We start from the raw sequence: 17,030 nt of genomic DNA, 5'->3' as shown, positions 1-17,030 counted from the left end.
AAATATCACCTGTTTTATCGGTGAAGGAAAAATTCGTGAGGAAACCTGCATGCCTGATAGCTGGACTAATTCTATAATTACACCTGTAAAACCTGTGCCAGTAAATAAATAAATAAATTGATTTGATTCTGAGCGTTCTCCACAATGTTCTCAAAGGTGTGTGAAGCCTGTACTTTTCCTGCTAACCGACTACAGCAAAGCCAAAAGGAATGGTTATAATTTTAGCAATCTATGTATGTATGTATGTTTGTATCAGATTCTGTGTGTTTCACCGTAGCGTCTAAATTACTGGGCCGATTTTGATGAATGAGGTGTCAATCAATTCGTTTTTATGGTCCAGGCGGCAAAGGCTACATTTTATACGAAAAAAAAATTGGTTGTCTGTAAAGTTTGTAAAGTCTATTACTGACGATAGTTGAACGTGACAACAAATGCCGATTGTGCTTCTTTGTCGCTCGTTCCGAGCTCTCGCTTGCACTTCAAGCCTTACATGGAACGCCTCAGAGCGAGGTAACGCCGCATGAGTCATGTTTTTTCGTGCGTGCAGCCGGCTCTATCGAATTATAAGACGTTGTCACGTCAAAATCAACCTGACGGATGTTACATCCAAAAAAGTGGGGGTAACCAAAAATTTTTTTATCAAATGGAAGAGGAATAAATTCTGAGTTCATAAATATAAATGTAGTACCTACAATGTTAAAATACACCGAGCGACAGAAAAACAATTTTAATATAGGTAATATCTATCGCTATCTATCTGCAGTTAGTGGGTAGTAGTCTGTTTAATTCAAATGAAAGTTGATACAAACTTAGGTAGAGCAAAATATAGCATCCCCATTGTTACTCTGGACGCATTAGGTACCTATATATTTTAAGGTTTTCGTTTCCCTGTTAGAACGCATTAAGCCTGGTCACCCTAGCGCAATATCAATTAGCTATCAAATGGGTATCATGTATAAATTACGCTTGCTTTCTTGAGAACTATTTTATTGTGAAACCTACTTTATCTGGGGGAATGCGTAGCTACTTCTTTAGAGGTCTGTAAATACTGAGACTGTAGCCTACGGAACCTATTGGATCCCAAGTTGAGATGATGATGACTACCTAAGTAGGAAACCGCGTGGGTAGGCGAACAGTAGAGATTTTCAACCCTGCGTCGGCGCACTACTTTCCACTTTGGCATATTATTGTAAATTGAATACTTGAAAAGAGCAACCGCCGAGTTTCTTGCTGGTTCTTCTCGGTAGGAATAGCATTCCGAACCAGTGGTAGATTATTTTGACGATTCGAAAGCACTTGTAAAAGTTTACTTGAATAAAAATAATTTGAATTTGAATGAAAAGAGTTTAGGCCATAGGCCACCGCTAGTCAAGTTCGGATTATCAGACTTTACACCATCTTTGAGAACATTACTAAGGAGAACTCTCAGGTTAAGATCTAGGTATAGAGAGCACTTTGACTTTGCTCAGACTTAAGACAATGTTAAAACGAGACAGCATTATATCGCTGGTATAAATCCATCTCGTTTGAACTGAAACTAAGTGTGAGCAAAATCAAAGTATGCTCTAAAAGGCGTTCCGGTACAATGCCGTGTAGAGAAACTAAAGCGGTGTGCGTTTAATAAAAACTACCAAGCCCTTCCGAGTTAGCCCGCTTCCATCTTAAGACTGCATCATCACTTACCACCAGGTGAGATTGTAGTCAAGGGCTAACTTGTATCTGGATTTTAAAAAATGAGATTCGATGGAATAAAATATTAAATAAGTACCTGGAATAATATACCTACCTGCTTTGTACATTCTTTGCCTAGGTACAAGCCTACAATACATAGGCGGTGCTAATTAAATAAGAAGACAAGATTATCTCTATGGTCAAATTAAAATATCGAAGTACATGATTGTCATCTATTAAAAACAAATATTTCATTACACCTACAAAGTCCACCGACTTTAATTTGAACAGCAAAACTTACAAATCCAAATTTGAATTCTGAACTAAAGAGCCGGCATAGACAAACTACCAAAAAGACCTTAGGTAATAAAAAGGCCGACCAAGGTCAAAACAGAAACCTCTATGTTTTAACTTAACATACATTCCTACTTTTTATAACGAAAGTGTCCGAAAACTCTAGTAAAACTAGCAATGTGTTTCAAGTATTGAAATAACGCTAAGCGACTTATAAAAACTTTTTGAATGTCGAAGTTCAATAATGGAATCTCATCGGCCGGAAACGAATAAAAAACGCGGCAAAACTTTCAAACTTGGAACGTTCTGAATGGGACGTCATTTTTTACGTCCGTTAGGGTTGTCGCAGTGAAAAATGATATAATTTATATCGGTTCTGGTAGCAAGCGGCTACCCGTTTTGTGTGCGCGCGATAAAATATAAATAAAAAATGAATTTTATAATATTTTTTCTCTTCTTCTCCTACTAATTTAAAATGTTTCCTTATCAACGCGCGGCGCGCTTCGACAAAAGGCTTAGGGATGTGACGCGATTCATTTTATCGAAATCGACTCTAGACTTTAAAACCTTTAATTATTTATTTTAAATCATAAGTGAAGTGCACTATTAGTGTTGTAATAGGCAGGTACCTAACTACCTAACTAACACTAAATTGATGGGTTAATATTATTTTTTTTCATTTTAAACGTACTTTTATGATATCTTACTAAGGGTGAGGCCAAACAGACGTATTTTTTGAGGTGTAAGTCGCGTAATTTCGGTTGCGTAATTTCTGCTGCATTCAGTTTCATACAAAAGTCCAGTTCATGCCACACGGCGCTCAACTCATTTTGCGTCGCCGTGTGGCACGAACTGGACTTTTGTATGAAACCGAATGCAGCAGAAATTACACGACCGAAATTACGCGACTGACAACTCACACAATTACGCTCGTTTGGCTTTACCCTTACAGTAAGTAATAATTTTTGATGTCTATTTTTAGAATGAATATTTTGTATGGAAGAAGTAATAAATTACCTCTTTTTTATAACTATTTAGTAATAGGTAGGTACATAGTTAGTTACCTGTGTGAGTTACTAGATAATGCCCGCGACTTCGTTGCCTGGATATAGCTTTTTAAAAATCCTGCAGGAGCTCTAAGGAGGAATTTTTTGAATAAAAAGTATCCTACGTGTTAATTCTGGGTAGGTATACATAATTCATCTCCATCAGCCAAATCGGTTCAGTCATTATGGCATGAAGGAGTAATAAATATCCAAATAGCCAAACTTTCACATAATTTTATAAGTACAATACTTAGTTGTTATTAGGATATAAGTAGGTATGATTAGGATTATCGCTGCAGGTAACTCATTATTGGTTCAAAACTTTTACAAATACTTAAGCCACCATCAGAGTTAAAAATTAAAATTATAAGGAATTCTTCAAAAAAATTGAAATAAAACATCGATATATTTCGTCTATTTTATTAAGTAACGCCGCAACATCACTACACCATACACACACATACAATACCTCACACAAATCAAAGCACGCGCTTGTACGAGCACAAATGAAATATTCAAATTTGGAAGCTGATTCCGTTTATGGCTACTTAATTTGGGTGATTCGATTCGAATTTTAAAAAAAGGTGAGTAAAAAAAAAGTTTAAAGACATTCCATCGGACGCGGCGAGCGTCTTGTGTCCTTTATGATTTTTACGTTGATTTATTTATGAAAAAAATAAAGGAATTGGACTCTTGACCTGTGAAATACTTACTTATTTAACGTGTCGAGACCCAAAGGTCCGGGTTCGATTGCTGGTTGATACATCACACTTCACACTAATATTATAAAGCCGAAAGTTTGTATGTGTGTGTGTGTGTGTGTGTGTGTGTGTGTGTGTGTGTGTGTGTGTGTATGTTTGTTACTCCTTCACGCAAAAACTACCAGACGGATTTGTCTGAAATTTGGAATGGAGATAGATAATATCCTGGATTAGCACATAGGCTACTTTTTATCCCGGAAAATCAAAGAGTTTCCACGGGATTTCGAAAAACCTAAATCCACGCGGGCGAAGCCGCGAGCATCGGCTAGTATTAAATAAAGCGGTGGTACTGGTGGTAGCCTAGTGACTTCGGCTTCCGATTCGGGTGATCTGGGGTTTGATCCCGGGCACGAATTTCTTAGTACTTTTCGTAGTTAGAAATCTGTGTTTTGAGGGTTTAACTTTTTAAGTAGGTATGTAGGTAAGTACTTAGTTAAATCCTCATTTATTTTAACGGTGAAGGAATCGTGAGGAAACCTGTATGCCTGTGAGTTTTGTATAATGTTCTCAATAGCTCAAGCCTCGATAGCTCAACGGTTGAGGAGCGGACTGAATTCTGAAAGGTCGGCGGTTCAAACCCCAGCCGTTGCACTATTGTCGTACCCACTCCTGGCACAAGCTTTACGCTTAATTGGAAGGGAATGGAAAAATTTGCAAGCTAATACTCCATTAGTCATAATGGCATGGTATGGCTAATATTCTTTAAAAAAAAGTGTGTGAAGTCTGCCAACTCATGGTGGTCTATGGCCAAAGCCCTGCTCATTCTGGCAGGCGATCCAAGCTCAGTTGTGGCTCAGCGAAAGGTTGAGAATGAGATAATTATGATGATGAGTGATACTCTTTAGTCCACTTGATAGTCCTTCGAACCGGATAGGTCGCTAGTTCAAATCTGGTTCGAAGGACCATCATGATGCAGTGTTAGGCACAGGTTCAAAGGTGGTGCTTCGTATGAATAAAACCACGAAAATGACTTGAGGCACTCACCATAATTATTGGAAAGCGAAAGACACGTGTTTTCATGGCAGCGAGCGGTCCGAATGCAAGAGAGTGAAAAATAATATCTGACTGACTGACTGTCATACGTTAGGTACAGATTAAGTTTTGTTGGTGTTGCCAACACCATACCCTACCAAGTTAGCTCACTTACCTACATAATATTAGACTGCATCAAAATCATCACTACCACCACTTACCACCAGGTGAGATCACAGTCAAGGGCTAACTTGTACCTACTTACAGTCAAAACAGCAGCGCCAAATTGGCGAAAATCAAGTTGCTTCAAAAGGTCGGCAATCGCAAGTCCAGCGTGTATTACCTATCTAACAGAGGTCAGTGGATTAGCCTATCAACTTGATATTGACCGTGGACATAGCAAAGCGTCTAATTAATAGAAGCAATTTTATCAAAATCTGATTAGTGAAAAATAGATAATTATCCATTGTTTTCTTAAAATAGGGCAATCTTGATCAATTGATCAACTAGGTAAGTACCTACCTACGAGCCTACTTACCAGATTATTTAATTAAAAGCTAATTATTTATTATTAATTACGATAGGCATCAAGATTACGTTGGTTTGGTTAGGTAATAGGTAAACCCATCCATGTCTATACTCTATAACCAGGTAATCAGGTGTGCTACTTAGGTACCTATTGCGTTGGTCGGGTAAGCTGCGCGGAGTTCTGTTCGTAACTGGATTGGTGATCATACGGATATCTACTTATCGACGGCTTAGAGTGAAAACCTCGTGAGTGTAAAAGAAGTAACTTTTCAGGAGGAAGAAAAAACTGGGTGCTGTAACTAACAGAAGCGAGTATTTACGAGTTTCTCATTTAATGTCATAGATGGCGTTACGAGTATCGAATGAACAAATTAGTCAGATCAGGATGTGCGTTGCGAGGTTTTCTTCCTAGAAACGCAATAAAATAAATTTGAGCAAAAATGCATTCCCGAGGTTTTCACTCTAAGACGACGTTATATAAATGTACCTATCTAGTAGGTACCTACCTAGTAGGTAGGTTATACGTAATATGTGGGATACATGTGTAAGTAGGTATACAATTGATGAAGCATTTTTGAAATTGAACTGTTTTGTTGATACATTTTTAGGGTTCCTTACCTCAAAACGAAATACGGAACCCTTATAAGAGGATCACTTTGTTGTCTGTCTGTCTAGGTAGGTAGGTCTTATAGCACAAGTACAGGAATAAATCTGAAAACTACGAATTTGTAGTCACATCATTAAAAAAAATTAAAATGTGTTTCAATTTTCAAAGTAGGTAAGATAACTATACCTACCAAGTGGGGTATCACGTGAAAGGGCTTTACCTCTACATTCTAAAACAGATTTTTATTTATTTTTATGCATAATAGTTTTTGATTTATCGTGCAAAATGTTGGAAAAAAATACCCGAGTACGGGACCCTCAGTGCGCGAGTCTGACTCGCAATTGGCCGGTTTTTTTTCTATAAGCAAGTAGGTATATTTAAATTTACCACATGTATCTAGATATAGGATGGTTAATTTATAATACAAATGAGAAATGAAAAACCCAAATAAGCAGACAAATGAAATTGGACACTATTTTTATGTAAGCGTAAAAAAATATTAAGAAAATAAAAATCGTGTCTAGACAACCCTATTTATTGAAAATAACCGACATGTAGGTAACCACCATAGATGGACAAACGAAAATAGTCAATAAAAACACTTTTATACAAATGCTACGTAAAATACAGTTCAAACCATATTAAAAATTTAATATAATTTTTATACATGAAAACCGAACTCATTAATTAACGAATCTGTCTGTCATTCTTAAAAACAATTAAAACCCTCGTTTTTTTTCTTACAGCTGAACCGCTCACGTCTACGGACGCTGCGCGAATGATCACAAACCACGGGTCCACGAGACAGTTCATCTGGCATGCATTGCGGGGAGGAGCATTCGAATTCCGAACCCGCCTCTTCAACGACGGCTTACCATTGGCTTATTTAAAAATCGATTCCATTTTATAAATATGTAACCACTTTCGTTTCCCGCGCTCCAAACTGGCGTACCAACATAAAAACGCACCTCGACTGTAACCCTTAACCAAAACGGCGGGAAGTTTGAAAATCGAATGTAACCAAATTAGTGATGCGACACAACTTATCGACACCAACTCAATTGTTTTAACGACGTGTCTCTCTAGACTCTTTTGTTTTATTTAAAGGAAAGGAAAATGAGTCGAAGATATATATTTTTTCTGCCGTATTCGGAACGACAGTGCATATTTCTATTATGTAGTTACAAAATAAACAATAAGTTGTTACAGTAGGTAGGTACGTGGGTGAAATTGTACCGGGCAATAAATAATGGGTTATTTATGATTTATGATATCGAAGCGAGGCGAGGGTCGTGATATTCAGTTTAACTATCGGTAGTTCGGAATTTGAATTTTATGATATGTCAATTACTTTATGATATTACTTGATAGTGTTTGGTGTAGAGCTTTCTAGACTTGGTCAAAAGGATTAAGCCAGGAGAGTACCTAGGTACCTATAACTACTTAGTTTTGTACCGACTAGTTAAGTGCGTAGGTTTAAGTCGTAGGTATATTAAGTAGGTATTTCTTATTGCTGACACTCGTCACCTCTCTTTCCATTTATCACAAAATGGTAGGAGTGTTTTGGGATACCTAAGAACCTAAAAACTGTGAGAACTCTTTGATTTTCCGGGGTAAAAAGTTGCCTAGTGCCGATTTCCGGGATGCAACCTCTGTACTTACCAAACATATAGGTACCTATAGGTAAGTAGGTACTTAAATCAGTTAAACGGATGGACCTTCAAGAATCCCGTGGTAACTCCATAGGTAACTCTTAGATTTCCGAGATAAAAAGAGCCTAAGTATGTTTTCCCTGGGATGTAAGCTAACTCTGTTAATACTTAGGTAGGTATAAGTAAGTAGGTACTTACCTAGTACCTACTTATACCTACTTACCCATCAAGATTGGTAAATCTGTTGGGTCGTGAAAAGCCAGCAGATAGACAGACAGACACACGAATTTATACTAAGTTGGTAAGTAGGAATAATATTACCTAGTAAGTAGGTATCGTCGTCTTAGAGTGAAAACCTCGGGAATGCATTTTTGCTCTTTATTTTATTGCGTTTCTAGGAAGAAAACCTCGCGACGCACATCCTGATCTGACTAATTTGTTCATTCGATACTCGTAACGCCATCTATGACATTAAATGAGAAACTCGTAAATACTCGCTTCTGTCAGTTTGGCGTGAAAACCTTGGAACGAACGTTTCGTTTCATATTTAAAAAAAATGCTTACTTGAGTTTATCTTGCTGTTGCTGTATAATAGTGTATAATTTAGTGTTTATAAAACATAATAGATGCTATACGAAAATTTTACAGCACGCAGTTTTTTCTTCCTCCTGAAAAGTTACTTCTTTTACACTTACGAGGTTTTCACTCTAAGCCGTCGGTATGGGGATTAGGTACCTAAGTACTACATAAGTAAGTAGGTACTACTAACCACTCATTTTACGTTTGTTTTTATAGGTACCTAGATAAGTAGGTAAGTACCTACCTACCTACTTTATGCACAAGATGAATAAAACTATAAGATTTTCTTTCTTCTTCATATTGGCTTTGCCTCCTCTCGTCTGATCCGTGCGGTCATTTAATTAATTGTCGCCGCTTGGTCTCGTTTCTCATTTTTCTAATGGCGGGCGACTTAGCTGAGCCGCTCCGCGACCCGAGACTCGGGAATTCCCGCGAAATATGGTGTCCACGAAGCCGGGATTTTTATTTTTTCCCCCCGAAGGCCGCTAAGAGTTCCACCTACCTACATATAGCATCCCGCTATCGAAGGACCCGTTTACAATGGGCTCGCGAACAAAAATTGGGAGGAAGAAGTCTGGCGTTGTTTGCTTTTCCAATGAATCTCCTTTCGGTATGAGGCCGGATACAAGACGTACCTACTCGAGTTTGGACGACCTCTAGAAGGCCGCTGAGAGTTCCACCTTTAGCACCCCGCAATCGTAGGACCCGTTTACAATGGGCTCGCGAACAAAAATTGGGAGGAAGAAGTCTGGCGTTGTTTGCTTTTCCGATGAATCTCCGGTTCCGGTTTGAGGCCGGATACAACGTGTGAATTTTGTGAGGAAGTTCACTCATATGGAGGGGCAACAAATAATGATTACATAGAAAACTATCGTGAGGTTACTTGCATAAGAGTTCTCTATACTTACTATGTACTAAGTATTATGTTTTCAAAGGTGTCTGTAATCTGCTAATAAGTAGATAGGTACTCTTGACCTGCGTGATTGATAAAACATGGCTTTCTCATTCTGAGAGGAGCTAAGTATCCGTGCTCGGTGATCATACAAAAATACACACCTAGGTAAGTAGGATTATACTTTTTGTTATGTAGATTCATGGATAAGTAGGTTCATTTTTTAAAAATAAAAAATAGTCAGTAGGTACCTAAGTAGGTATACCTAATTACGAGCAGGTGGGTCACCTGATGTTGAGTGATTATCGCCGCCCATAAACATTTGCAGTACCAGAGGAACCACCAATGGCCTTTCAGGAATTTGTTGGTCCGTCCCTTAGATAACCCCATGTTGCAATCTAATGGGAACATCGCTGAAGGGAATTCCATAGTTTGCATGTGCATGAAAAAGAGGATCTAGCACAACGAGCGGTCGAAGTGCACGAGGCACCCAAGTGGTGAGGCTTGCGGTGGCGTGCGGTGCGGTTGTAGAAAAAGGAGGGTGGAATAAGATCAAAAAAAATTTCTCTCTCCCCATTATAAAGGCGATATAGAACACGCAAAGAGAGCTTACGTCTCTGGGGTGCTCCAGGCTTTCCAACGAGCCACCAGTCTATTGATTAGTAGTTAAGAGGGCTCTCTCCGTCACTCGTTTCTACTCGCTTCATACAATCGTAGGTCCAATTTCATTTGAATATTAAGCAACCAAAGTTCATGAAATTTTGCAGACATATTCTAGAAACTAATATCTATGTCTGTGGTTTTCCAGATTTCTGTTAAAATATTCGCTTTCAAAGTTACGCGGTCTTAAAAATTTACATACAAACCTTTGAGCCCCTGTAATTTTAAAACTACATATTTTTAGAAAAATCTAAAACACCACAGACACAGATATTAGTTTCTAGAATATGTCTGCAAAATTTCACGGACTTTGGTTGCTTAGTATTCAAATGAAATTGGAACTACGATTGTATGAAACGAGTGGAAGCAAGTGACGGAGAGAGCCCTGTTAATCACTCGTATTGCCAATTTTCACCGCGGGGTACATACCAACATAATGAAAATTACTTATTATTTAGCAACGTTCAGAAACTAAACATGTGGTAAGATTGCGTTCGGAAGCTGAGGTATGTACCTACCATTGTAATTTCACGCTCGCCTTGTAGGGGTGCAAATTGCACAGATCATATTAATATTTTTCTGTTTCAGGGTTCCGTATTTAAAGAGTGCCAGCGGGACCCTATTAGGTACTAAGCATTCGCTGTTCGTCCATCTGTCTGTCAACGGACTGCATCCCATGAATTGTAATACTTAGGTAGAGTTGAGATGTTGACTAAATCACACTAATATTATAAAGGCGAAAGTTTGTGTGTAGGTATGTGTGTGTGTATGTATGCTTGGTACTCCTTCACGCAAAAACTACTAGACGGATTTGGCTGGGAATGGAGATAGAAAATATCCTGGATTAGCACATAGGCTACTTTTTATCCCGGAAAATCAGAGTTCCCACGGGATTTTGTAAAACCTAAATTCACGCGGGCGAAGTCGCGGGCATCGGCAAGGAAGATTTAGTTGAAAAAAATTCAAAGCGCCTGTCATACATTGAACAGCACTTCTGCACCATAATACTTTGGCTATTTAAAATTATAAGGCGCAAGCAAAAAATAAATATAATTTCGATCATCATCTCACCTGGCTCACTACGGAGCACGGTTCTTCACTCAGAATGAGAAGGCTATAGTCTGTTTCTACTTCACACACCTTTGAAATCAATGTTTTCCTTCACCGTGAAAGAGTTGTTGCATGGTGTTAAAGAAAACTAGCGATTGTGGATATCAAATAATGAACGGAATTTATTAAAAACTCAGTACTTTACAAAATTAACTAGATACAAAAAAGCAAATCTGAAGGTGGAAGCGATGGGCCTGCCCGCGAAATTCAAATTTAATTTGGTTTTTCGCAATTTGTAAACTACAATAATATGACAACGTAGGCTTATGGTATTTTAATTGCGACAAGGGCAGTATCATCCTCACAGATTTATATAAAAATCTTTACTTGAAAGGGTCCAGTTTAAGAAATTAATTCTAGTATCGACTATTAATTTGTGAGTAACTCATGTCAAACTCGTCATTAACCCCCGACCCAAAAAGAGGGGTGTTATAAGTTTGACGTGTGTATCTGTGTATCTGTCTGTGGCATCGTAGCGCCTAAACGAATGAACCGATTTTAATTTACTTTTTTTTGTTCGAAAGGTGGCTTGATCGAGAGTGTTCTTAGCTATAATCCAAAAAAATTGGTTCAGCCGTTTAAAAGTTATCAGCTATTTTCTAGTTTTCTTGTAGAAAAGAAGGTTAGATAACCCTTAGGTTCATAATATTCAAGCGTCAATTGACAAATGTCTGGGCTGTCAAGATGGACGTTGCCTAGATATACATAATTATTTATTTGAAAATGATTTGTCGGGGGTGTTGAAAATTTTTAATTTACACTTGTTTTGACTAATTTCTTAAACTGAACACTTTCAAGTAAATTTTTTTTATGGAATCCTGTGAAGATGATAGGATGGAGGATAGGATGGAGAGATCCATTGTCGGAATTAAAATACCATAAGCCTACGTTGTCGTATTAGTTTACAAATTGCGAAAATGCAAATTAAATTTGAATTTCAGGCAGGCCCGTCTCATGCACCTTAAAATCTAATCCAATCCGGTCCGCCTGACAACGAAACCGCGCATGCGCCAGGACGATATAAATATGCCTTGATATCGCTGAACGCACGAAATCGGGCTTTAGTCTAGTTTTTTGTCTCCTGCAGCCGCTGTGGAGTGAAGAGTCAAGAGACGTCGTCGTCTCAAGATCGCCACCTAAAATTTAAAATTTTAGGTGTTTAAAATTTAAACGTTACGAAATTTCTTCCTTGTGCTATTATTTTATCGTTTTTTTTAGCTAATTTTCAATTTATTTTAAAGTTTTGTACATCATTAGATAGCTGAGAATGTGTAGAAGCTTTGCAAATAATTTTTAGGCCAAAATTTTCTGTAACTTTAAAAAAAAAAACATTTTTGGCAAAGTAACCCAATAGAAATTATGAAACTGGTACAGTCTTGGAGCCCTAACCGGGGAACCTACAAAGATTATTTTTATTTTAGTATTCACAATTAGTAATTGAGATGTCTAGTACTTATAAATTAAATAAAAAGTCGGCAATATGCCTTACTTTTTTTTAAATGAATTTTAAAAGAAACAAATACGTACTTTTCTGTAAACGATCAATAACTCAAAAACGGGCGGTTTTTGCCCATAAGTGTTCAGAGGTCATTTGTAGCATTTGACCTCCTCTACAACTTCTCAAAGAGAAGATAGCGTTTTTCTAGACTTCGTGTATAAATATCGCACATATGGATAAAAAATACTAAAAATTATTTCCCCGCTTCAAAACGTTTCTAATTTCAAATAATGTATAAAAAAAAACATCAAAATCGGAGCTGTTTCTGAGGACTTCCTAAGATTGGCTATTTTACGGCTTTATTTACTCTACTATATGGACTCGGCTCGCTGCGCCTCTCCCAAAAGTAACGCGCAGCGAGCTGAGTCGCTATGAAAAAGAACCCCTGATGGGATGAAAACCGGTCAAGTGCGAGTTGGGCTCGCATATGAAGGGTTCCGTACCATCGTACAAGATATTTTAACATTTTTATGTGCAAAACTGCAAGTTAATGACAAAAGCGCCATCTATGTGTGATTTAGTAAATTAACTTTTTCGTGAACCCATTTTTGTAACGACGCGGACGAGGACGACGCAAGCATTACTGGACCTGACAATACCCCCGTGCGCGATGGCGAGTCCATCGCCCACAGTACGGGGGCCCTGGACCCAACACACATCCGAGACCTCGAGGCCCAAAGCCAAGAAGGCAGGCCTTAGCCGATAACGGCTTAAAGGACGTTACCGGGGAAGTGTTCTTCCCCGCGCCACACCCGGGCAAGGAGGCCCCGCCTCGAGGCCCGTACCCCCGTCTTGACATAGGTCAGATGGAGAAGACCCCGCTGCTGCTGCCATTTTTGTAACCAAAAATTATAACCATAAAATAAAAAGGTGGGATGGGTTCGAAACTAGTCGGGCTTACATCTACTAAATATGGGAGTATAGCCATAACAACCTATAACCATAAATAAATAAACTTTTATTTCAGGCCTTAGACCCACAATTGTGTTAGTATGACAAACATCACTAAACCTATTTCAGTAGATACTTATTTAACAACTAATTCTATGACTAGAAAGCCCGAGGGAGCCTCTTGGCGCGTATGTGCGCACCCTCCCAGCACCTGCAGAGAGGACTATCCAGTTTCCTGGCCAATGCGCTGAGAAGATTGTTGGTACTACTCATTAGCCTGCGCATCATGGACGCGGTAGAAATCATCCACGCGAGCATCCGCAAACATTGCCGACAGTGTCGAGGCTTCCTCAACACCGCCCTCAGCACATTGTTATACTGAACACGCAAGGCACTGTAGGTCCGCTGCCTGTAGTCCGTCCACAGACTGCACGTGTAGAATGACTGGCAGTAAGCCCTGAATAAGGTCAGCTTTACCTGCCCATAATAGCACTGTTTATTGGTAGTACCAATAAGCGTCCTAGTTGGCGTGCCCGCTCGCTGTCAGTTTGCAGCCCCTGTCCAGCGATGTCCACTAAGTATCCTGGTTGGTGCGCCAATTGTCAGTCAATTTCGAGGCGCTGTTCCTCATATCTCTACGCCCACACAGGTGGGTATTCATAAGGACGCCTTTGATCTGAAATAATTGAAATTTAAGATTATTTCTATATGAGTGGTACTAATATATGGAAATATATAGTGTAACCATCATTTATATATGTATTATATTATGTAACCATTATAAGTTATTGTTATACTACCTAAACACAATTCAGTGCCAGTAGCATTAATAAATAAATTGCCTTATTTCGTAGTTTAATTTAGTGATTTAGTATTTTTCAAACCCTATAACATAGTTTAATATAAATAGTAATGAAAATTGTTTTCAAATAATCTCTATGATTTTTTAGGGTTCCATACGTCAAAAGGAAAAACGGAACCCTTATAGGATCACTTTGTTGTCTGTCTGTTCAGAAAACCTATGGGGTACTTCCATACATTCCTACAGCCTTTTTCATCCAGCCACTTTATATCGTCAGTCCATCATGCTGGAGGGCGTCCCACACTACGCTTGCTTAAACGCGGTCTCGCCTAAAGGACTTTCCGCCTCCAACGGTCATCGCCTTTACGACAGGCATGGCCTGCCCACTGCCACTTCAGCTTGCTAATTGTTTACAAATCATACTTCATTATGTATGTCTTAGTAAATTCAATATTAATAGACATGTCGGATTACAGGGGGATTAGATAGGGGCTGGATTATGGGGGGTCTACTGTACTTACATTCATCATCATCATTGTCAACCGATAGACATCTACTGGTGGACAGAGGTCTCTTGAAGAGATATCCACATGCCAGTCTTGCTATGTCAGCGATCTCTTCATTTTTTATTCAATCACATACTTCAAGCATAGCTCTCTCCATCACCCACTGAATGACCCAGAGCATTCTTAGGTAGTGACCAAGTCTCCGATCCATAGGTTGTATGTAACATGCAATGTTCAAAGACTACTACTTTACTTACATTCTTCATCATCATGACCAACCCATTGCCGGCCCACTACTGAGCACGGGTCTCTTCTCAGAGTTCAGGGTTTATGCAATAGTCTGCCAATGCGTATTGGTAGACTTCACACACCTTTGAGAACATGGAGAACTCTCAGGCATGCAGGTTTCCTCACGATGTTTTCCTTCACCGTTAAAGCAAGTGATATTTAATTGCTTAAAACGCACATAACTGAAAAGTTAGAGGTGCGTGGCCGGGATCGAACCCCCAACTTCCGATTAGGAGCTGGACATTCTAACAACTGGGCTATCAGAGCTTTTTTATTACTTACATTAGAGGTATCTGCTCCTGTGGATTTCCTGCATATGACACCTCTCCAAGTATCTGTAAAATACGGACCTCTGTTACAGACAGAGCTCTCTTGGCTGGTCTTCCGATCATCCCACGGGCATGCTGTTGTAACACAGAGTCACGCTTTCACACTTTGTGTTTTTGTACGCTCCATACTGGAAAGATATTATAAAATTTAATTTATTTGTATTATCACACTAATATTATAAAGGCGAAAGTTTGTATGTGTGTGTGTGTGTGTGTGTGTGTGTATGTTTGTTACTCCTTCACGCAAAAACTACTGGATGGATTGGGCTGAAATTTAGAATGGAAATAAATTATACCCTGGATTAGCACATAGGCTACTTTTTATCCCGGAAAATCATAGAGTTCCCACGGGAATTTTAAAAACCTACATCCACGCGAACGAAGTCGCGGGTATCAGCTAGTGTTTTATATATTTAATGCACACAAGAACTCTTAAAATAATAACTAACATTAAACTAAAATATAAGTATGTCAATGGACAGACTCTTAGATAATATAAGTAGGTACTTTTATAAGTTTAGGTTAACATAATATTACTTATTAGCTTTAATCATCGACTAGATTGTAATCATAATAAAGGACTGCTGTCAGTACTTTATGGTTATAAAAAAAAATGTTTTATATGTTTTTAGTCAATTTCATTTATCAAACGCCTAACTGCTTACCGTTTTCCAAGATTTTGGCAACTTGGTGACCCCATCTCCAAGGCTATTAAGACTTGCCACCACATTTACCCAAAATTCTTCAACTCCCTGGCTGCCCTAGGCACCTACCATCATACACCCTCGCACTTCCAGGAGGATAGAGCCTCCACTTGGTACGATACCAACCTTGCTTTGGGCACTGGAATAAGAGACAGTTGTTATGAAGATAATAAAATAAGAATAAGAAATGTTTATTTGGTAGAACATGGTATAATATACATTGGTCTTAAATATTAGGTAAAATCGCATATTCTGCCAAGCATAGCTTGCATAATTTAAGGAATTTATTTAGTGTATTGTCATTATGCAAAATCTTTTATTTATTATTGGAAATATACTGGAAAATAACTAAGCTAAACTAAATAAATAACATGAGAACAGAGCAAGGACTATAAAACAATAACGAAATAATTATTCTATGCATTATTTACATAAAATTTGGGGCTGTTCTTATTTAATTTTTGTAGGAAAGTTATGAATTATGGTAAAACTTACTATTCAATTCAATTTTGTTAGGCGCGGAGCCGCTTACAGACGGATGTGAATTAACTTCGCAAATGACGTGTGGAATTGAAGAGACACGAGAATGGTGGACGAGAGTTGGTGTAAGCTAGGAATTTCACATATCTATGGGAATTTCGAATACCTAGCTTATAAATTGGGATAATTTCACAAGAGGCAGGCTTTTTACCAAAGTCGTAAATATACAGTACGACCATAGAGTAGGAGAGTACGACAAGGATCTTATGGCACTTGAAAGTTGAATGACATTGACAGGGGGGGGGGGGGCGTAGTTGTAGAACAAAGGCTGCCAGCAAATAAAATCTCCTTAATTTTAGAGAATATTATGAAAATATCAATGTTGAAAACCTAGTAACTTTTATCTAATTTTGACTGAATGAGAAATTAGGAAAGCCATCCCAGTTTCTAAAGCGAGAGAGAATAATAAAAACCATTGATATGCCATGGACTTACAACCGGTCATGTGTTCCTGCTCAAATACTATATTTACGTTATGATAAATATAGTTACAAGATGTAGACACATTTTATGGTGTATCTATTAACAGTATATCGTGATGTTAATGTAAAGGAATGGCTCTTTACATTTAAAAAAACAGTGAGTTTCAGATTTTTTACTTAGCAACACCACACACAAGGGCAAAGCGTGACACTTCACAAGATGGCGGTGTTAGTTCCGGTTCCGATTCTTCTTTTCTTGTTTGTCAAAAGATCCTTGT

General features: G+C 38.3%; 1 long non-coding RNA gene across 1 annotated transcript; it reads right to left on the bottom strand.

Annotated features, from left to right (window-relative positions):
* Positions 1-10,867: 10,867 nt before the first annotated feature.
* LOC123877976 lies at positions 10,868-16,513 on the bottom strand. Its single transcript, XR_006798715.1, has 6 exons — positions 16,282-16,513; positions 15,752-15,929; positions 15,040-15,214; positions 13,639-13,837; positions 11,733-11,908; positions 10,868-10,945 (listed from the first exon to the last, which is right to left on the bottom strand). It is a non-coding gene; the product is annotated as an uncharacterized LOC123877976 (long non-coding RNA).
* Between the last annotated feature and the right edge of the window lie 517 nt (positions 16,514-17,030).

The sequence above is a fragment of the Maniola jurtina genome, chromosome 25 (assembly GCF_905333055.1).
Source record: "Maniola jurtina chromosome 25, ilManJurt1.1, whole genome shotgun sequence".
Taxonomy (NCBI): domain Eukaryota; kingdom Metazoa; phylum Arthropoda; class Insecta; order Lepidoptera; family Nymphalidae; genus Maniola; species Maniola jurtina.
This window is presented reverse-complemented; position numbering and strand designations above follow the sequence as displayed.